A 23,048-nucleotide genomic window follows, 5' to 3' on the forward strand; every position below is an offset into this window, starting at 1 on the left:
CCATCACAAACCTCACTACCTTCTCCCATAAATGCAAGCTGCACATCTTTGACTTTGTCTCCTGTAACAAACACATAGCAGTGTGTACCAAGCCAACCCCCAAGCAAAACAAAACACTGCACACAGAGTTCTCCTTTTGGGCAGAGGATATGAGAAAGGATGAACCACATGTGACAGAGGATAGTCCATTGGTAATGTGCTACCAGAAGACACTATGGTGATGAGTGTAGTGTAAGACCCTGTGTAGAAAGGATGGATTGATATAAGATCAGTGTCCTTGGGCTGATGTTACTTTCTTCTTTCATGACACAACCCAGCTCATAAACAAAGGGTAGGGACATGGAATTGGGCCTGCCAGTTCTGCATGTGGAAGGAAAGCTCATAATGGCTATGTAAGCACAGTATGAAATGTTGTCCACTAACCACAATAAGAGACAATTGGACGTATGATAGCAGTTGAGCAGAGGTGTCAGCTTCTGCTAAACTCACTAACCTTTCACAAACGCAAACCAAATAAAGATTTCCAGGTGAAATAAATACAGTGAATTTTGACTTGACGTTTTAAAAAGTGGTCAGTGGCCAGGGAGATGGGCATGGATCTTTGAGTGGTTATGCTGAAGAAGCTGCCAGCTTCATGAGATAGATGGGCAGAGAGAAATATTCTCCCGAGTTGGGGGAATCTTCTTTCACTGTCTATACGACAGGATGAGAAAGGGATTAATGATGGCATAGTGCTGCTTTTGAATAGAGGACAGAGAGATTATGAAAGGTGGTTGAATGGGATGCAGGCCGTGTGTTGGGAAATCTGGAGATAGGGCAGCTGAGGTGCCTAAGACAAGAACACATGCCTTTTCCCTTGGTGAAATTTACTGAGGACAAATATACTCAGTATTAGTCTTAAGGTTTAATTGTACCAAGTCACATAAAAGCACGAACACAATTTTGTTGGTTTGATCAGCAAAAGTGGAAGAGGTTTTTTTCCCAAAACATTTTCACAAAAAAATATTAGTAGAGAAAAAATTAGCAAATTATTGGTTTCTTTTAACAAATAGCTTACATCATTTTCATACTCCATAAAATTCCCCTTAGCAAATATTTACTAAATATTCCTACATTAAAAAAAAATTTTCCAAGCATACCAACTCTACAAAAAGCTATTAGACTTCTCTGACAAAATTATTCAACAAATTATCAGGTTAGTTTTTCAGACGAATTCCCATACCACTTGTATGTTATCAAAACAAAATAAAGTCAGAATATGAAGCTCTTAAATGTAACCCTTCCTGTGATTAAAATTCTCCTTAAGGAAATAATGCGCTAAACAAGAGGCTTAGTTTAAGATCCTTAAAAGTTCATGCATATGCTGTTGGAGCTATCGAAGGGCCCATAAAACAATTTTCAATAGGAACTCACCCGTACGCCTTATGCTGTTTTTCCAGGCAGTTAGTCTAATTAAGCCTCTTAGGCAGGTTACAGCTCCCCAGTGGGATCTGAACTCAGTTTACATTTAGAATAATTTCTCAAAATCTTTGAGCTTTTGACTGAGGTCCCAGTTATTTTGTGACCATTCAAGGGGATCTTTTGCTTGCCTTGATTTTAGCTAGATGATTAATTACTGAATGGGCCATACCAATTACACTTTGTCAGCAGTCAGGATTGTAAATGCTAACTGTTTTGAAAAGCATTAGTGTTTGGGCTTATAACAGCCAAGTGGGAAAATAATAAGTTCCATGTTTCATAATGGAGGGCCAAATCCTGCTTTCCTAACCGACACAGGTCCCCCAGTGAGGAAAGCACTTAGTTACATGCTTAACTTTAAGCACGTGCTTATATCCCATTAAAGTTAAGCACATGCTTAAAATATGATTTCTTGAACTGAGATCACCTTAAGCACAAGTTGTCTGAATCAGAACCAGAGTCACAGCTAGAACCATTTATGTCATAGTGGTGCCACTCACATGAGTAAGGAAGACTGGATTTGGCCCATATGCTGCTTTCTGTTCCATATGAAAGTTCTGGCTCATGAATGACAATTGGCTGAGTATAGACATGATGAATCAACAGTTTCCATCATTCACATCTTCATCAAGGTTAACAATATTAATCAATTAGATTGAAAAATCTATTTTTCTCTTTACTAAACTATCGTTCCAAAGAAAGTTGAAAAGTTCAGAAAAAAAAGTTACATTTAAGAAATGTCTGGCCATAGTGGAGCGACTTCACATTAAAACATCCAGAAATAGTGTAACAATACATATGCTTTTTTCCCTGCACATCATTTATATTTACAAGCTAAATACAACTTAGATTACATCAGTAGTTACCTCTCAAGGAAATAAATCTCAATGCTCAACTCATCAGAAGCCAATGGGCCAAATTCACCACTGGTGTCATCTCTGAAGTCAATGTCCACTTGTGCCAACAGTAAGCTTGGTTCAATAGCTATTTATTGTTCACATATTTGATCAGATCTCTCTGTATGAAATATAAACATTTTATAGATGAATAACTAGGCTTTTTATTTAATGCATTTCAATTAAATGGTTGCATTTATTTTAAGCATTATGCATATGGACAAATAAATCACAAATACTTTAAACACAGCAGCAAGTATACAAATGTTTTCACACCTGGCTCTATGTTGCGTGTCAGTGATGACAAGTTATTCAGAGGAAACAAGACTCAGTTTTAGCAGGTAAGTGAAAGAGTTATTTTTTAAACATTTAGGGTGGGATTTCCAAAAGCACTGAACATCAACTAACTCTTCTCTCAAGTGAACCATTGCAGAGTTAAGCCAACACGGAGCACTTCTGAAAATCCCACACTATAATATTTTTATATGAGAATCATATCCTGCAAACTCTTAATGCTCAGCACAGTGCTAGCTATCATGCGTAGTCCTATAGAGGCAACACTCAGAGGAACTATAGACAGTAACCGGCATTATGCTTGATTGAAAGGAAATGCAGGAACAGGCTTTAAGTGTACAAAAGTTGTTTACAGAGCTTTTTAAAATAGTTGGGCATCATAAACCAATGTTTGTTTGATTTCAAGGTCAAATAAATTGACATTTACCTTTACCTGCATTTCATCATCTGAAACACATATAACATATGGAAACATTATTTTCCTGTAAGGGTTACTGAAAAACTACTGTTAAGAAGCAAAAAAAAAAAACTTCCTTTAGATTTAATTTTTTAGCTTAAACTAACTTGAACACTAGTCCTGGCATTCAGAGTATTCTCAAGGTCAGTTCAACTTTTATTTCCCATATTTTATATCAAGAGATGCCGCCAAACTTTTCCCCTCAAAAAAGATGTTGAGTATAATTACATTGTCTAGATGTCAGGCTAGCAGTGCAATATGATATTCATAAAATTGGTGTCACCACCATGCTCTGAATACATTCATGTTTTTTTTTGCAGATTGTGAAATACCATTAATGGGACTGAGGAAAAAAAAGGTTCTGCTGCTTAAAAGGAAAAAGTGAAAACATTTGCTACCTAACAGGGCCTGTAACAGGGAAATATATTGCTTCCATTAAGTTATTTGACAAAGTTAGAATATTGGCAAAAGGAAAGCAGACACTCCACATAGATTTCACAGGAGGTGCATCCGTATGTGTGCACATGTACACCTGAGCAACTTCATGTCCTCAGGTAAATATTTGACATTAAAATGACTCATATTTATTATCTGTGTGACTTCTCTTTGGGTTTTTAAAGGTCTGGGTGATCTTTATTTTTATATGAAGAGTACACTGAACTGTTTCCCCTTGCCCTGACTGTCACCCTTACCACCAGTGATCCAGTGAATTCTATGCACCACACTGCACAGACTTTTCCCTCAGGGAAATGCTCATGTAAAGCTAGAAACTCATACCAAGAAGGCAAAGCATGAGTGCTATTATTAAAAATACAAGTTAAATTAGGAGGAAAGTATATAATTAAAACTAAGGCGGGGGGAAATAAAGCCAGGATCATATGGACACAAATCACATTTTCAAAGAATGACATGCAATTTACCACAAGTATTCACAAATGTGTTAATTGCCCATACAAATGGATACACACACAAAATATGGCTCAATTTTGAGGCTCATTGTAGGTTGCCAGATATGTTCCCTGAAGCTCCATCAAAGAAGCTGACAAAAAAACAAAAATAGAGCACCAGATTCATCAGTACAAGCCATTTACTTTGTGCCATTATTAAGGTTCTCAGGCCAATGACACAACCTAGAACAGTCTCTCAGCTACTCTAACAAATGTCAGGGCAGGACTGGCACTGAATCAGGAAACCATAAGCAAGCAAATCATAGACACTGGGGAGAACGTCTAGCCTACAATTTGGAAGGACTAGAACATGGTATCCAACAGCCAGAATCAACTGCCATAAAAATGCTGTCACATCCACACCTGGGAATTTCAAAACTACTTTAAGGACCAAATTCTACACTCCTTACTCAGACTAAAGCTCCCAGTGATAAAACCACTGGACATAGGCAACAAATGTAAACAGGCTGCAAATCAATATTATATACCACAGATATTATGCATCTGCTCCATGGAGCTGTGCTAGGAATTGGTGCTACAACAGCCCTGAGCCTATTTGGGAGGGCAGCATGTGGATACTGTGCAACATGAGCACCTGAGACAGGATAAATAGGTCGGGCACTGCAACATTGTAACTGGCATCAGTACTATTACATCAATATGCAGGTTGCAAAAGTGCACTTCTCGAAGGCAGCAAGTCTAATGTGAGCCAGCAGCCACACTGTATGTAATCTTTTACTAATCAAACAACTAATGTTTACAACACAACACCTAAGTAACCTTATTTGTCCGCCACTCTGGAACGGCCTTTAAAAAAAACCTGTGTGCTGTCTGCAAAAGCATCACTTTTTGTGCATTATTTCCTCTTTTGTCAAATATAATTTGCAGCTGTGTGCACAAAAAAGGACAAAGCCACTTACCAATTGCTACAGCATGCTAGACATTTTTCATTTCCTTAACTAAAACCCATTCTGAGTAAAACTGCAGAAAGGAAATATGCAATTTTCTGTGTTATTCTAGTAATTCTTCTTGTAAATGATGCATTATCTCAGAAACACAAAAGAGTGACCTTGGCATTTCTGATTAGCATGCCAACCACAGTGTTAGAGCTCTTGCTTTAAAAAAAAGTCATCATTATTTAGCTTCATTGGTCAGTGAAACAATTGACCTAGTGAAGAAAAATAACTCATTAGCAAATCTACATCTCAGAAAAAAGTAGCAGCTGAAATTATAGAATTATAGAAAGCTAACAGGGATGCACAATAGATCATATTATGGGAGAAAAAATATTTTCCATTGTTAGCTGTCAAATAATGACTATATAATTATTTCTCACAGTTCTGTGTATTTTCTGAAATATTATCTTAGCTAGAAATGTAATCAGAATGACTCCCTGACACTTGGGCGCCATTAAATATTAATTCATGCTTTTACTAAAAAAAATCTGAAACATTAAAAAGTGTTAATATCAAAGAGCAGTAGAATGGTGATCTATAAAAACACAATCTATGAAGAAATATAGCAGAGAACACAGTTAAAGATAATTTAATTATTTCACATCAGTTGACCTATATTAATGATAGAGACTTAAAGTGATTGCTCCGGATACTGATATCCTTTATTTAACTTCCACCCTCCCTTTCCAGCTGTTCTGAAATATTGACTTTGTAACTACAACATCATCAAGTATTTCAAATTGAACTGATTGGATTTTAGGCCATATAAATAAAGCAACAGATATTAGAGCCACAGACATTCCCAAGCAAATATCATCCATTTCCTTGAAAGAATGAACAGAAATGTGGTTATTATACCTAACTAGGATGACCAGATGTCCCGTTTTTAAAGGGACAGTCCCGTTTTTTGGGACTTTTTCTTATATAGGTGCCTATTACCACCCACTCCCTGTCCCGTTTTTTCACAGTTGCTATCTGGTCACCCTATATCTAACCAGAGATGGGCTCTTGAGCCAGAGCATTTCACATGTAACAAAACATGGCACAAAATTAAGATGCTTAGGTGCCAAATTTTATGTAACTTCTTGTGTGATTTTAACGCAAATTAAAGAGCTCATTTGTATATATGCAAATAATTTTTATACAGCCATAAATTTAAGCTTACAGAAAACATACCCTGCCTGCCCCAATCAATTATATGAAACAGGGGATGTAGCAGCAAAAAACACAGTAGCTATGGCTGGGGTAGGCAAGTGGACACTAGAGGGTGTCTGTAGGTAACTGGGTGAGCAAGTGGCTGGGGAGTTGGAACCGGAGTTAGGGGGCTGCTGGGAGAACAGAAGTTGGGTGGGTGCCTCGGTTTGCTAGAAAGGTGCCTGGGAGGATAGGGAGGGGGCAGCAAGAAGCCTGGTGTAGCTCACTGAGGCCTGAGGCAAGCAGGGGCCAACGCTGGGCTCCTCATCTTCTGGTGTGGAGGGGGGTTGCTGCTGCCCATATCACTGCCGTCTCCTCCAGTTGCTGCCACTTCCATTGTCTGCTCCTGGCTGCTCCTTTCAGGCTGTGATCTAACAGGGCAAACAGTCAGAAGGGAAGCATCTGCTTGGCTTCGCAGTAGCCCCTTATGTCCAAAAGGCACAGCTGCAGTCAAATGCCAGCTGCCTTCCCACAGCTCAGTTGGATGCATGGCAATCTAACTGAGATACATACAGATGTGACAGCATCATGCCAGATGCAAGATACATGACAGCCACATTGAAAAAGGGTTACGCCAAGATTATCAAAATGCATGCCTAAAGCTAGATACTGAAATCCATATTGGGACACCTAAATAATTTGATTTGCAAAGGTTCTGCGCACCCACTATTCCCCTTAACTTTAATGGCTCAGCACACACGATTTGTTGCATGGTAATTATGACATTTGTTGCTTTGATTTAAGCATCTAACTTTAGGCACCCAGGTTTGAAATTTTTGGTCTTTGCCTATAAAATGCCTGAGGAGGGAGGAAGAGAGAAAGTATTAGGAATAACTTGGTACTCCTCCTAAATCCAACTGAGCCCAACTCATGAAATCCAGAACGAGACCCTGGATTTATTATACAGACTAAAGAACTATAAGAAGTTTCCACATCACTATGACCTATGACAACAAGTGGCCAGCAACGAGGAAATAATAGCAGTACAGAAAAATATGGAGATTAATTTATCTTTGTTATCAGATGTCAAGGTGAAGGTGCGCGCACACACACACACACGTCAAAACAGCACTGAAACAATTATCCAAATTAATGGCATTGTGATGGGGTAGACTAAGCTTAGAGGCCCCCTGTTGGACGCCTCAGTGTCCTGCCACACCCAGGAAAGGAGCAACAGGGGAGTCCTCCAAACAGCCAGTCAGAAAGGCAGCCGGGGAAGCTGACAGTCAGGGTCCAGGAGGGCCATATAAAAGGATTTGCAGAGCCAGAGACAGTCAGTTCCTTGCTGGAGCAGTGGTTCTCAACCAAGGGTACATGTACCCCTGGGTGTACACAGAGGTACATCAACTCATCTAGATATTTGTCTAGTTTTACAACAGGCTACATAAAAACACTAGTTAAGTAAATACAAAGTAACATTTCATACAGACAACGATTTGTTTATACTCCTCTATGTACTTACATTTCAGTATATAGTATAATATTAATATTCCAATTGATTTATTTTATAATTCTGTGGTAAAAATGAGAACGCAATTTTTCAGTAACAGTGTGCTGTGTTACTTTTGCATTTTGATGTCTGATTTTGTAAGCAAGTAGTTTTTTAAGTGAGGTGTAACCTGGGGGTGCTCAAGACAAATCAGACTCCTGAAAGGGGTACAGTAGCCTGGAAAGGTTGGGAGCCACTGAGCTAGAGGATGCAGATGGTGTTCCTAACTGGCCAAAGGGAACTGCAGCATCACGGACAGCTCAGTGTGGGCAGGGATTGGGGAAGCGAGGAAGAGCTCCTGGCTGGCTCGCTGGCTGCTGGGTCTGAACTTAGGTGAGCCCTGCGGCAAGGGTGAAGGTTTGGCGAAGACTGGGGCCTGTGGGGAAGTGGCCCAGGGATTGAAAGCTGTGTAGTTAAAGGGACATGGTGGCACATGGTCGCTATTCTTAGAGTCCCTGGGCTGGGACCAGGAGTAGTGGGTGGACCCGGATCTCTCCCCACCCATAGGCCACAGGCCTACACTCGGATAGCGATTAAACCTCCAGAAGGGGAACTGAACTGCTTAGTGGCCCAGCAGAGTAGACCAAGAGGGCAAAACCATTGCCTTCAGGGAGGAAGACCTGGGGGTATGGCCCAATACCAGGGCTAGGACTATTTAAAGACCACAGACACACCAGAAGGGGTGCTTGCGAGAGATGGGTGCCATGCCATTACAGGCATCCTTAACATTTGAATGAGAAAGATTTACCATTTTGTGCTGCTAAAAGAAACTGTAGAGAGAGGTTCAAGTTGCAAAATTAGGACCTGAGTCAAGACCACGATTTCAAATACACCATGGGTAGAAGTATTGTGTAGGCCTAAAACCTGATTAACCCCCTCCCCCCACACACATATTGGATTCAAGGATTTTAGTTCAGTCCAGTGTAACATCTGCTAAAAGGGGCCATTAGATGTGTCTAATTTTGAACACCATCAAAGTTTTAAGATGCAGGTTTGGTCCCAACTCCACTCCTGTTCCTATTAAAGTAGTGCCCAGAGGCCCCACTAAGATTAAGCTTCCATTGTACTAGGAGCAGTACCAGCTTTTTGTAAGACACTCCTGGCCCCCTAGGAGCTTACTGGTCTAGGTTAAGAAAACTAAGTCAGTAGTTGTGTGTGTGGCTGTATGAACATACACTTTTTAGCAAAACTAGAGAGAAGTGGACCTTTCTAAAAAGCAAACAAATTACTTCCGCTGCAGCTGCAGAACGTTTAGGGTCAATACATCTCAGATCTTAGCTTGGCAGTGACCTGACAATTCAAAGGCTGAAATTTACAGTCTTCCTGAAAAAGTTCCATGAATTACTTTATGACTATAGCATTCTTCACATGAAACAAAAATGTCAAACACACACAAGGATTCAACAAGCTCTTTTGCACCAAATGCAAGTAAAACCCTCTCAGTTTTCACTTTCAAGGAGATCTACAACATAACTAGGAGCCAGAACCAGCAGAGGGAAAACATTCCTATTCAACAACACTTGTAAATTATGCTTATTTATTTTTTTAGGACAGCACAAAACAGGGAGGTTGCTTTTGCTGCAACATATTACAAGGGAATTTCAACATCGATTTGTTCTACTATTCAGCATATATATGCACACACACACGGAAACCTATATAGAAACAGACAAATATGTGACATATGATAATCTCCTGCCAAAAGCATCTTACCAGAATATACTATGCTTACACTTTTAAAAAATACCAATATATTCCAGTCTGCCACAAAGACTTCTACATTGTTTTAAATGGAACAATGTGATACTGTAATCTGATATTTGAAGCCAGTCCTAGGGGAAGCCCAGTACAACACAGTGTAGAAGGCAGGTGGTGGCGGCAGGAGCTGGAGAACCGAGGAGACACCAGCAACTAAAGAGTAGGACTGGTGTGCTGCCAGAAGCAGGTACTAGACAGTTGCAGGTGGAAGAAGGACTCGAAGTCATGGCAAACATAGATGTGAGGGGAGATGGAAGTAGGCAACAGGATGGAGTAGCGAAGGAAATCCCAAGAAAGAGATGGGGGAAACAGAAGTCTAGAAATGAGTGAGGAGAGAAAGGGACTTGTCTACCAGACACTATCATGATAGTGCTGTGAACTGGCAGAGTATTTTGAACGTCGCCTCTGGGAGGCCAAAAGCAGATACTGATAATTCTGTGTGTGGAAAAAGGCAGTAGGCTATGATGTTACTGACCGCACACACACACAAAACATAGGTAGCAGGAGGCTGGTAGTCTTCTTGGAGCCTTACCTGCTCTGATCCTATCTATCTTGCTGTTGGTACTTTAAGGAATTAAATACCTCCTATTAGGTACTTCTATGGCCCTCATCTCTTACTATCTGAGCATTTAGCATACAAGCCCTACTGGTCAAAACACTAAGCCAGCAGAGCTTTAACTGTTTGGAGACATGCTATCCCTTATTGTGCAATAAAAACCAAGCACTGGGCTAATCAAGTAGTGACAGTCTAACACCCACCCAGGCAAGTGGTCAGACTTCTCTTATACTGAGATACCAGTCCTTAGTGCTGGCAATAGGTTCTGTATGAATTCAATAGATGGATTAAATCAACACATTTAACTCCTAGGCCCCCAAAACCCAAACAATGATTTGGAGGCATGCCCTTCATTTCACTCCTAAGCCGCATCCATTATTTAGTAAGGAATATACAAAATAGGGAACAATGAGTGCCCTGCAGTAGAAAAAAATAACGCTTTCTTTAAACCTAGGACCAATTACATCCATAGCTGCCAAAGATCCAGTGCAGTCCCTGGCACAACTAGCTAGAGGTGGCTGATTGACCTACATGGACTGATCAGTCTCTGCCCATTCCTTCACATGACCTCGTTGGCCAACCTGCCTGTGCCACTCAATCTCAGACTGTGCAATCAGCTCCATGCCTGTAACCCCCCAAAGCAGCCAGTTCAAGTCCCATCCATGGGCAGAAAACCCTGGTGTTTAGTCTTTCTGAACAATTTGGTCTTTCCCTTGCTACTGTGAGAGTATACTGTGCAATAGTGATAGATATAATGAAGCCAAAAAAGCCATTCCTACTGTAAAATCCTCACTGGTTTGGCTCCCACCCACACCCCACAGTAAAACAACAAATACAGAACATCCCCTCTAGAGTTTTCTTTTATTCAGCAGAACTCCTAATTTGTCACTTTTTCTGAGAGGTAGCTGTGCTAACAATACATTAACAGGTCTTTTAAAAATGGCCATGAGTTTCCAAATATACCTGTAATTTCTCCCAGCCCACAGGGAGTGCCTGTATTTACTACCTTGTCTCACACGCACATTCTCTCAAGTCATTCTTTGTTTCTAGAAGCATCACTGTTGCTCCTGGGTACAAAATTGGTTACGTGAATTGGTGCTCAAACAGTCTGAGTGTGATGTAAACACTTTTTTGTCTCTCAGTTCATTGGGCTATTGACTATGTCTCTTACTCTTGTCCCTCTACAAGAACGGTTTGCTTTATTTATTTTTTTCATGGAGGAGTCTGACAAACCAAGCAATAGCTATTGTTTCTATTACATCTAAAGCTAGTAGAAGTCTGAGGGATTGCACTGGAGGAACAGGGTAAAGCAATAAGCAGAGAGTTACATATAGGCAAGAAAGGTCTCATTATTGTGTCAACAAGATTTGTAAACAACTCTCCTTTCATTGCTGTGAGGATCTCTACTATTATGTGGTTATTACAATAGCTGTGTAACAGTGTGTTTTTTTCTGGGAAGGGCTTCTGGGAAGCATTCTTGTCATTTCATCTCTCATGTGAGACTACACATATAATAGGCTCAGCTGGAAAGACTGTAAATTCAATCTCATAGCCTCTAATGGGAGTGTCTACCGTTGATGCATATACTATCTAATTTCTTGGCTGAGTGACTGGAGGCATGAGTAAAGAATGGAAAGGAAAACATTTGACCCTACTTCCAGTTATACCTTCTGTCTAGTAGGGCTGGGCTAATAGATCCTGGATACCAGACTAGTGTCTGAATGCTTTTGTAGATTTTAAAATAATCTAAGGGCATTTCTAGCAAATTCTCCCATTGTAGACCATTAGCTTTCTGTGAAAGAAGCTGAAAAGTCAGCCCCCTAAATCTAGTAAACATACAAGAGCTGTACAGATAGCTAATGATCCTCTGCAAGCCAGAGCCATCTCTGCAGAGACCCCATTCTTCCATGCTACCTCATAGCTGCCTGCAACTTTAGGTTGGCTCCCCCCGATAACCATTTCTCCTCAGCCTCACTTAAAAAAGTGTTGTTCTGTTGCAACCAGGGACCTTTGCTCAGAAGTTAATACATTTGAACCTGCATTAACTTCTGATCAGATGCCCAACATACATGACTGGAAGTTGATGTATATCCCCTTCCTTGCCACACATCAATCCTGAATTTGTCATCCTTCTGCAGGATCCAGGGAATGAGGGAATCGCACTGTAGAAAGACAGCTGACACCTTACCTAGACACCCCACACACAGGCAGGGACAGATCTGTATGCAGATGGTGACTTCTACACACGTCCGGGGCTAGGGAGAGGAATGATTGAGACTCCTGTGAATATTTTCTGTTATACTTATAGGTCCCAAATCCTCAGCTACAACTGCAAGTAAGATGGAGGAGTATAAAGATACCTCTTAGCCTCCTTTGTGCTCACCTGAGCTTGGGCTGATCCAATACCTGGCCAGTCCTCTGGTATAGATTAGAATAGCCTGAGGGGTGATCTACATTGCACCAACTGACAACAGAAGCACCAGGAATGATCTCTATGCCAGTACCAATGGGGGGAGGGGTTTAGGCACCACTATGCGAACCCTACATCAGTGGTTTTCAAACCATGGGTCATGACTCAGAACTGGGTCACGGTGACTCTGGTCAGCACCACCAACCAGGCCATTAAAAGTCCCATCAGCAGTGCTGCCCAGCTAAGGCAGGCTAGTCCCTACCTGTTCCAACATTGCACTGCACCCTGGAAGCAACCAGCAGCAGGTCTGGCTCCTAGGTAGGGGGGCCATGGGGCTCTGCGCGCTCTCCCCACCCCGAGCACCGGCTCTGCACTTTTTTAACATGTCTCTAAGGTTGAATTTGGGTCATTTATCCTGCAGGATGCTTAACCCTTTCTGTCCATGCATCATATTTTGTATAAGATTTGTTGCAATTATATAACAGTGGTAGCAACAATGATTTGCATGGTCATATTCTAATCCGATACCATCACAGGAGGTGGTGATTTTTAAGAGCTTGCACTGTACAGATATCTCTATACAGCATAAGACAATATAATTTTGAGTTTACACCTCAAAGGAGGGGTGCATGTGAGTGCTGGGTAAATCCCCAACTGAATCTTCCCACACAGAGCTGATTTCAGTCAGTGTCTGCAGTAGGGTGACCAGACAGCAAGTGTGAAAAATCAGAACAGGAGGTGCGGGGGTAATAGGAGCCTATATAAGAAAAAGACCCAAAAATCGGGACTGTCCCTATAAAATCAGGACATCTGATCTGCAGCTGGGTGTGGCCTTACCTGTGTATGTGCTAGAGAAGGCTTGAGGGCCTGGCACAGCAAGGACAGGGTGAGGAAGCCCAGGCTGGTGGAACAGCCGGGCTCAGTGGGACCCCAGTACATCAGATGGCATCCCGGACTGAGGGGTCCAACCCATCACAATGGTATCAAATGAAATTAAATATCTGGAACCTTGCCATAAGTAATGGATGATGATCACTGTAGCTATTATCTCCATTTTACAAGTGGGGATACTGAGATAGAGACTGGCTTGCCCAAGAGCATGCGACAAGTAAACGGAAAAACTAGAAATAGAGCCAACAAAATGGAGCTTTCTGAAGCAATCGGAAAAAGAACAGAATGTGAAGGAGTTTAAATAACTTGAAACAAAGCAGAAAAAAAATTCTTGTAACTAACTGAATTTGCCATGACCGTTCAACAGACTAAGCGGATTTATGTTTGAATCTCTTTGGACTATTTGGAACTGGCTGATCTGCAGAGACCATGGGTATGGCCTAGGAGGAAGCAGGTTTATGTGCATGCATGCCCAGCTTAAATATCACCTTTGTATTCCCCTGGTCTTGTGGTGCTCCGTACCAGAGTGATGCCTCTGATGGCTGCTCTAGCTACCAACAGCTCAAGGGGGCCAAAAGTGCAGCCAGGGATCAGTGGTGTGTAGGTGTGTTCTGGCCACCCCTCCTTTTTCCTGCCACCAGCAAAGAGGAAGCGTGACATAAGAGCCTCTACACTGGCTCTACATCACGGCAGGTTCACCTTTGCACCACACTAAAGAATCTGATCCCTTACATTGATAAAGTAGAGACACTAGGTTATATGGACAAAGCTTTACTTCATTCCTCAGAGATACAAGGGTTTGTGACTCATCTATGAGCTAGAGACATAAATCGTAAATAAATTCTACAGCACTAAGTTTATCTGTAGTCTTAAAAATATAAAGTTTCTGAAAAGTGTTAGTTATGAATGTGCTATCTACAAGCAGATTTCCTCCCTGTGCCGTAACTACTTTATTGCTGTAGAGAACCATAGTTCGACCTAATCCAACCCACAGCTACAGCAGCTGTGCTCAGCAGATATATCCATTTGTAGGAGATTTCCTTAAATGAATACCCAGTAGTAGTGTTCTGTTAGCAAGAGTGAAAACCCCGTTAGCAAATTTTAGAAGACATACTGGCTAACTGTTAAGCATGTATACAAGGCTCAGTGAAGCCATTAAGGGATAAGTATAGGAAGCTAAAGTCACTAATGCCAAGAATTTAGATTCACAATTCAAAAAGAGAGTGGATATTTATATCAATAGTTAATGTTATCAAAAGGGAATTGGAAGGGAGATAGGAAATGTTTCAAAGTTTGAACCAATCCTTAACTAGTAGGAATTAGGAAGAGACTTTCAAGGAGGGCAGATTACGCTTACTCTTTCTATTGTGGGGTTTCTTGCACTTTCCTCAGAAACATCTGGTCCTGGCCCCTGTCAGATAGGATACTGAACTGTAAGACCCATGGGTTGATTCAGTATGGTAATGGCCACGTTTCTATGAACGATGAGGTTGATAACTGCTTTGTCCCAGGACAGTGTCTATAAGAGTTACTTATTGGTGACTTTCTAGGTGAAGGGGAGGAAGCAAAATTACAGTGTTTTAAGAGCACAGCAGAGCAGGAACTATAAGTGAGAAATTTAGAGACTGGTCAAAAGTGAAGGCTAAGAAGAATTCACGTTTCCCAAATTATAGCCAGAAAGTGAGGAGATTGCTAGGGTAGACTTTTCATACTTGTTTCTGAATGTGAAAGAAGCATGGGGGCCTAACAGCAAATTATGTTTACATATTTAAATATAGATTGAGGAAGAATCCGGGTAACTGGAATCAACCTGGCAGGATGATCTTCTGCAAGCACCAGGAAGCCAATCCTCTCTCAGTCTCCCTCTCGCATCCCCCAAGATTCTCCTGTGGTGCAACCCACCCACCTTCTTCGTTCTCCCTGGACACTACAATCTAGCTGTATAGCTGCACAAGCAGCTTCTGCAATCACAGCATTTCTCAAACTCTACTTTTGTTTTGTTTTGTAACCTCATCCATCTCTACTACCCCATGGTTCTGACTGCACCTTTTTTCTCCATCACAGCGTCTATCCTGTTCCTCCTTCCCTCTCCTGGTGGCCATCACCCCTCTACAGTTCCCATCAGCTCTACCTCCTCTTCTTCATCCTGATCTCTCCCTTCCTCCCAGCAGCACAAATCCAGATCCCACAGCCACACCCTTCTCTGCCACTTCCTACGCCACCTCTGGTGACATATGCCTCAATCCTGGCTCTCCCTCCATCCTGGACCATCTCCAACTCCCACCCCTCCATCTCTCCCCTACCACCATTCCTAAACTCATGCCCATGCCCATGCCCATCCCCTTCATGCTCCCTTACCCTTCCCTGCTGTCTCTGGAACACCCCTCCATCTCTAAAAAAAAAAAAAAATCACAGCCACACACACACCCTCTTCATATCTGACTCCTCCAGCTCCTGGCTCTCACAGAGACTTGGATTCCTTTTTCAGACACCGCATCTGCAGTTGCCCTCTCTTATTCAGGCCTCTCCTCCTCTTCCAGCCCTGGATCAGACCACGAGGGTGGAGGGGTGGTTAGGCTTCTCCTCTCCCATCCCTGCTGCTTCCTTCCCTTCCCCTTTCTCTCCTGTTTTAAATAACTCAGAACCCTAATCTTCGCTTGTCTCCATCTTCAAATTGCTGCCATTTACCAGCCACCCACTTACTCCCCATCAGCCTTCCTCTCTGATCTTGACTCCTTGCTCTCTCTTCTTCTTGTTACCAATTCAGGTTCAATCTTATTTAGTAATTAAAGAGACCTCAGGTATCCAAACTTGATTGGTATTTATGAATTAATTATTAGCACATAACAGGCATATATGTTATCAATGACAAGTATGACAGACTGATGACAGTGCTGTCTAGTTTAACTCATTGTCCACAACTGGACCTTATGATAGGTACCTTGTTTACAGATTCATTTTAGGTTGTTTCCTCTTCTCATATATAAACATATTTTTCACACATTTCATAAACTTCCAACTGAAAGATCAGCATCTGGCATTTATTGTTTGTGCTATTTATATTTAGATGTACATTTCCAATAAATACATTAAATTTGTCAACTTAACATCCGTAAGTCTTGTGGTTAGTACATTCCTTGAAAAATCATGTACTAAGTGACACAGGGCAGTATGTTAAAGTTATTTTATATCTTTTTTCCCCTTCATACACTAGTCTAACAGCATTCTCAAAGCACCTTGGGATCCTGGTGTACTTAGTGGGTATTAGGCCTAAAAGAAGTTTGGCTCACCAGTCAATACTCTCCTCACATATCATCTGTGATCTCAGCTTCCATGTTGATGACCCATCCGAACCCTTCGCTGCATTTTTCCTCACCCACGTGTTTTATGATGACCTGCAGCCCTGGTTCAGCACTCCCACTGTCCTTGGGCCCTCACCAAGCACTGCACTTTCTCTGATCTCTGTTGCCAAGTTCTTCCTCTCTGACCTTCACCAGGTATCTTTCACCACCACCCATGCACGCACGCACGCACGCACCCTGTAACTCAGCCTGTGAATTTCAGTCCACCAACACAGATGGATTTGTCTGCTCTCAGCCCTCTCCTTCTTTCTTCCATTCACACAGATGTTGATTTTCTCCATGCTTCACTGTCCTACATCCTTGACACTTTTCCCCATCTTGCCCATTGTAAGGTCTGTTCTGCCAACCGCCAGCCCTGGATCACTCCCTATATCCACTTCCTCCACTTTTGCCCTTATCCTGTGGAACATCTGCAGCAGAAATCCTGTGACCAGGCTGACTTCCTCCACTATAAATTTGCTCTCTCCTCTTTCACTTCTGCCATCTTCCTACCTGAAGTACTCTACTTCTGCAACTTAATTGAATCCCATACTCACAACATCAGCTGCCTTCTCATCAACTCCGAAGAGTGAGTCAAACCCTCCCCACCTCTTTTCTCCACTTCTCTCTCTGCATGGGACCTTGCCAAGAAAAAAAATGGCTAAGTACATTACCTTCCCTCTCCCCAAATTTTCTCCCCCGCCTTCTCCTCCTAAAATTCTTTCTTCCTTCTACTGTCACATAGACACAAGTTTCTCATCTGCTCTCCTCCTCTAACCCTTCCATATGCTACAGTGATCCCATCCCATCTTCTCATCTCCCTCATGCCCATACTCATTCCCTTCCTTACTCTTCTCAACCTCTCATTCTCCTATGGCTCTTACAACTCACATTACAAGCATGCTTTAATCTTTCAATCTAAAACAAAAACCACCCTTCAGCCCACTTCACTCTCCAACTACTCCACCTTCCTACTCCCTTTCTCGTCTAAGCTCACTGAACACAGTCTACAATTGCTGTCTGAAGTTCCTCTCCTCCAGTTCCATCCTAGACCTTCTCTAATCTACCTTTTTCTCATTGCATGCTACTAAAACTACTTGGGCCAAAGTCTCTAATGACCTCTTCACTAAAGCTTAATATAGCTCACAAAAGGTAATAAAGAGACGGAGGTGCAGTCATTGGGTCTCATGGGAAAAGCTGCTGGGACGGATTAATGTTACTTTCAGAGGTAAAAAAATACAACAGAGTGATAAATGATAAAAATATTAATTGCAAATGGATTTAGCTGGATGTCTGGTCGCCCTGCACAACAGGATAAGGATACTGTCATGGCCGAAAGCAATCAATCTTAACTGCATCCTGACATGAACAGTGCTTTGCAAGAGAGTGAGAATTGAGGAAGTGAAAGAAGTAGTCACCTGTTTTTCAACAATGTCATCCTTTACATTTAAATACAGGAAGAGTCTGAGGGAAACAAAAAGAAAAAGCGGATGGAGTCTATTGCATGAAGGCACCACCATTTATAGAAGCTTGAAATGTTGTCAGTGTTAGGAAGTAAAATAATCAGGAAGAGCATAACACAACTTTGTGGCAAGTTTCTTCTGTGAAACAATAAAAAGCCTGCACAATAGAAGGCAAAAGCCTTGGAAAGGAAGTTGAGAAATGTTTTGACATAAAGATAATACACAGATAAAAGGTAGGAATACTTGGGGAGAAGTAGCAATTGAAAGTAAAACAATTTATATGTAACAGAAGCTTCTGTTCACATTCAAAGCATGAAGTGGGCTAGGTAAACTCTTGTTGATACATGAAGAGCAAAAATGCACTGAAATTTATCAACTTTAAGCATCAGGTCTGAATTATTCTTAAACTGTCCCAACTTTCATTTCAACTCTGTATGATTGTTCTTTTAAAAAAGGCTGTTTAATTTCTCTAAGAAAAAACACACTGAAAGCTAGAAATCACTCTATCATTAAAACTCCCCTACAATAATAGAAACTGCAGAAGAGCTCCCACAAAATGAAAGTAGTCCTGAAAATAATAATTTAAGCCCCTATCCTGCAAATACGCAGAACTCAGTGTGATTACTCACACACTTATGTCAGTACTCCTATGAATAAAGGAACTCAAATGCATAAATGTTTGCAGGATTGGGGACCTTCACATACAAACAATACAGTCTAAATGAAGAGTGGAGTGTTGTTTGACAGAACATGAAATTCAGATTCATATAAAAATGATCAATTATGTGAAACTCAATTACTTAAAACATTAACAAAAATTAAATTAAGCCTCTTAAAAGCTTACTTGCAAATATATTTTAGTAGATTGCTAGGGGGTCTCTATATACAGGCCATTGCAAATGTGACTGAGAGCACAATCCTAGAATGGAGCTACTACATGAGTAAAATCTGCAGGAATGGGCCCAAATCCTCACCAGCTATTGCTTTGATCCAGCTCATTTATGTATCACCGTCGGATTTCCACTACTGGCTCAATCCAGTAGACGGTAGGTATATCAGTACACAGCACTATTTTTTTGCATATCCCCTGAAATAAGCCACTTATGTACAAGTCAGATATCCAGTATAACAATGACTGCTGCTTCTCCCATTACACTGGGTTGCACAGAATTTGCTCTTACCTACTAAAACCCTGCACAGCCTGTGGCAGTTATAGTTTGGGTAGCAAGAAAAAGAGACAAGTTAGGCCTTAAAGGGGCTGTCTCATGGCTCCATTATTTCACATCCTAGATTTTCAAAACAACTATGCAGAAGTTATGTGGGTAAGTGGACTCATCTCTTGACTAAAACAAATGGAGTCCTGCCTCCCTATTTTGTGCAGAGGAACTGAGCCAGTGCTGCTGTGAAAAGGCCCTCAGCACCCTTAGGGGAATGGAGCTGGTTTTACCTCCAGCATCAAATTTTGCTCCCAGTTAGGTCGGACACAAAACCCGTTCAAACCAATGGAAAGACTTCCACATCCAACAGGCTTTGGATTAGGCCCTTACAATGATATAAATGTGGAGTAACTCCTATTAAATCATTTGAGCTACACCCAAGTAACTAGAGCCCTCCGCGGATACAAATTTTTATCCCCAGATGCAGATATCCGCAGATATAAATCGGTATCAGCAGAACCACAGGGCTCTCCCGGGAACCACAGTGGCGAAAGGAGGAGAACATGGGGCCGCGGCTCCCAGATTTATCACTGTGGATATCCACATCTGCAGATATAAATTTGTATCTGCACAGGGCTCTACAGGTAATAGAGCAGAATTTGAACATAAGAACGGCCATACTGGGTCAGACCAAAGTTCCATCTAGCCCAGTATCCTGTCTTCCAACAGTGGTTAATGCCAGGTGCTTCAGAGGGAATGAACAGAACAGGTTATCATTAAGTGATCCATCCCCTGTTGCCCATTTCCAGCTTCTGGCAAACAGGCTAGGGACACCATCCCTGCCCATCCTGACTAATAGCCATTGATGGACCTATCCTCCATGACTGTATCTAGTTCTTTTTTGAACCCTGTTATAGTCTTGGCCCTCACAACATCCTGTGGCAAGAAGTTCCACAGGTTGACTGTGCATTGTTTGTTTTAAATCTGCTGCCTATTAATTTCATTTGGCTCTAAGTAACTCATTTCTAGGTACAGGACTGCAGTTTTTAGTTCTACTATGTTTTTCACCACATATTCCACAGAAGTTACAGAGATGCTTCTATACTTTCCTAACATAAAGAGAAAAGGTTTTATTTATTTTGAATAATAAAGACTTGCTTTGATAATGGTATCTGTAGCACTTGCAAATTTTAAACTATTGTAAATCTCCAAAGCTACCCTCCTTTAAATCTTTAAAAGCTCCAGGAGATTTTCAGTCACTTTAGATCTTGGGTAATGTGATTCGCCACAAATCCTAGTGCAGCTAGGAAGCATTAAACACACTTGGTGTGCTAAAAATTTCTCGTAAATGGACAGTGATCATGTTTTCCACTACAGAAACTCCACTCATATCTGTTGTCAACTTCATAGGAGGGGTTGGCCTTCATGATGTTATAAAGTGTTCTTGAAGCATTACAAAAGCAAAAATCATAATTTTCTGCAGGTATCATTTTCTCTGCCCAACTAAGCTTTTAATGTTTTCAGTAATGCTGATTTATTGGGATTGCTTAGGGAGGCAGTGCTCAGAAGCATCTTTACTCATAAAATCTCAGTGACAGAGAATAACTTTTACATCTTTCAAACTGTCCATTGTGAAAGATTTTTTTCATTACAATGACAGCGCTTAGAGATTTTCAGTGTAACATAGAATGATAACTCCCTCGAGACTCAGGCTGTGTCTGGTTAGGAACCAGTGAATTTGGCCATGTTCTTCAAGACTGATGAAATATTCTTGATCACGTAGTACAGAAACTAAGTAACTTGCCTATTTGTCTGCTTGAATTTACACAGGGGCGTGCAAACTTTTTGGGCTGAGGGCCACATTTGAATACGGAAATTGTTTGGCAGGCCATGAATGCTCAGGAAATTGAGGGTAGGGGTGCAGTAGGGGGTGAGGGCTCTGGCTGAGGGTGTGGGCTCTGGGGTGGGGCTGGGATGAGGGGTTCAGGGTGCAGGAGGGTGCTCTGGGCTGGGATCGAGGGGTTCAGAGGGCAGGAGGGGAATTAGGGCTGAGGCAAGGGGTTGGGGCGTGAGAGGGAGTGAGGGCTCTGGCTGGGGGTGCAGGAGAGTGCTCAAGGCTGGAATTGACGGGTTTGGAGGGTGGGAGGGGGATCAGGGCTGGGGCAGGGGGTTGGGGCTCAGAGGTGCAGGCTCCAGGCAGCACTTTCCTCAAGCAGCTCCCCAAAGCAGCAGCATGTCCCCTGCTCCAGCTCATACACAGAGGCACAGCCAGGCGGCTCTTCGCACTGCCCCATCCAGAGGTGCCACCCCCGCAGCTCCCATTGGCTGCAGTTTCCAGCCAATGGGAGCTGCAGGGGCAGGGCTTGGGCAGCGTGCAGAGTCGGAGAGGGGACAAGCCAGCTGCTTCCCAGGAGCTGCGCAGATTGGGGCAAGCCCCTGCCCTGATCCCACTCCCCCGGAGGGAGCTCCAGAGCGAGATTAAAAGGTCTGACAGGCCAGATGCGGCCCATGGGCTGTAGTTTGCCCACTCCTGATTTAGAACCTATTGGTAGTGAAATCCTGGCCCCATTGCAGTCAAGGGCAAAACTGCTGTTAAAGTCAAAAAGGGTCCACTATTTTACCCTAGAATTTTATCTGTACTGGGATATCTAAGAAAACTCTAGCTGCAACCACACCAGTAGTGAATGCTAGTAAGGATCATAAGTGTAATAAACAATTTTCAAACTAAAAGAATAGTATGGGCCATATCATGCCATTACTTTATAGACAGACGTCCCAATGGATTTCATTGAGGACTTCTGCTTTAAAAAATTACAGTTCAATATGGCTTTATATTTGGAAAAGGGGAGCACAATAGGGCAGTAGAATTTTAAGACATTTCCTCAACCAGTGTGACCTGCTGTCTAAGGGGTAAATTCATGATTTTCTGCGGAAAGATTGCAGAGATAAGATAGCACCATTCCTTCCAGAATTCTTAGTCTTCACACTTAAGTACTATGTGAGACATCCTGTCTTCTGAGATGGTATAACCTTATGGAAAAAGCAGAGGTACAGAAGAATAAACCCATGCAAAGAGGGAAGGTCCTCTGGCTCCTGCCCTAGAGTATGTGCAAGTGAGATGACCATGAGCTTATTCAGGGTCCTTTCCCCTGTGCTCTGTGTGGTTGCTAAATATGTTCATAACACTCATTTCAGTATGTGTACATCCTAGAGCTTATGCCATTTGGAGCATAACACCTTGTTGAGCAATAAGAGGTGCCATTATCAAGGATGACATCTGATATATCCATTACTACTGACAGAAAAGCAACAGTTAACATACCACAAAATGAGATTGTCTACTAGTCCCCTTTTAGTAGCCTGGCAGATCTCATGAACCACTTTAGACTTTGGATAGGACTTCTGATGCGACTATCAATTGCTTTCAAATCGGCTAATATAGGCATGAATGTACTCATCATGGTAACTCAAATCATCCTCCTGTTGACCTGTGAATCATGACCTAATCCTGGAGAGGATTTGAGACAAGCTTAATTCATATCGTGTGTATGAAATTGCTTTTAATAATTAAGAGCGATGCCAATATAGCAGAGCTGCAAATAGGAAAACATGCAGTCTAAACATTAACGTTAGGTAGGCTTGTCAATAAGCTATGGCTTAGTGAGACTTATAATAGCGTAACAGTTATAAGTTTTAGTATTAGTGATATAAGTTAGCATAAGCAGTTTGACCTACAGTTATAATATTTAGCATAAATGCTTTTTGTAATAAACAAGTTAAT

General features: G+C 41.8%; 1 long non-coding RNA gene across 3 annotated transcripts in view; it reads right to left on the bottom strand.

Annotated features, from left to right (window-relative positions):
• The window catches only part of LOC122461780, a 272,200-nt gene that overhangs the window by 206,982 nt on the left and 42,170 nt on the right, over positions 1 to 23,048 (bottom strand). For 2 of the 3 annotated variants that reach the window (XR_006283949.1, XR_006283950.1), the window contains exon 4: positions 908 to 2,475. The exons of the other annotated variant lie outside the window; for it this stretch is intronic. This is a non-coding gene — a long non-coding RNA (uncharacterized LOC122461780). Of the gene's footprint in view, positions 1 to 907; positions 2,476 to 23,048 lie in introns of those variants that run through there. 3 annotated transcript variants of the gene reach the window in all.

This window comes from Chelonia mydas, chromosome 9, assembly GCF_015237465.2.
Source record: "Chelonia mydas isolate rCheMyd1 chromosome 9, rCheMyd1.pri.v2, whole genome shotgun sequence".
NCBI classification, from domain to species: Eukaryota; Metazoa; Chordata; order Testudines; family Cheloniidae; genus Chelonia; species Chelonia mydas.